Source organism: Onychomys torridus, chromosome 17, assembly GCF_903995425.1.
Source record: "Onychomys torridus chromosome 17, mOncTor1.1, whole genome shotgun sequence".
NCBI classification, from domain to species: Eukaryota; Metazoa; Chordata; class Mammalia; order Rodentia; family Cricetidae; genus Onychomys; species Onychomys torridus.
In genome coordinates this window covers 20,560,452-20,560,926 of record NC_050459.1, presented here as the reverse complement: position 1 = coordinate 20,560,926, position 475 = coordinate 20,560,452, and the positions used below count along the sequence as shown (strand labels likewise).

General features: G+C 46.5%; 1 protein-coding gene across 2 annotated transcripts in view; it reads left to right on the top strand.

Moving 5' to 3' along the window:
• The window catches only part of Pomk (protein O-mannose kinase), a 9,388-nt gene extending 9,148 nt beyond the window's left edge, over positions 1 to 240 (top strand). For both annotated transcript variants that reach the window (XM_036166773.1, XM_036166774.1), the window contains exon 5: positions 1 to 240. This exon is cut by the window's left edge and continues 896 nt beyond it. The gene's annotated coding sequence lies outside the window, so the exon portion shown is untranslated.
• The last annotated feature ends 235 nt before the right edge of the window (positions 241 to 475 follow it).

The window sequence follows — 475 nt, the reverse complement described above, 5'->3', positions numbered from 1 at the left end:
CTAGGTCTGCATGCACAGTTGAGTGTACTCTGGTCTCCTGGCAACCTGGATAGAGGTTGCCAAGCGGGAAAACCTTGCTTCAGTGTGCTTCCTGGTGACGATGCAGAGAATCTGTGGCTCTAACAGTGTTTGAAGGGAGTGATGGTACAGTAATCATGAAGACACCTTGCCTACCCTGGTAACTGTATTTATAGACTGGTAGGAAGTGGAAATCTTTAAGTGACCACATATGAAAAAACATACATTAGTTCTTCATTTTCTCCTAGTGGGAAAAGTCCTGTTGGAAGCTGGATGTATATAGCTCAGTGGCCGGGCACTAGTCTCGTTCTGTGCAAAACCCTGGATCTGACCCGTAACATGTGCATACACACACTCAAAGACCATTTTGGGTGTCCAAAGCGCACCGCTTGTCAGGGAGGTCATTGTTAGTGTTGGGGATGATTTTCTGTGAAGCTCCCATGCTATCTCTGTCTAC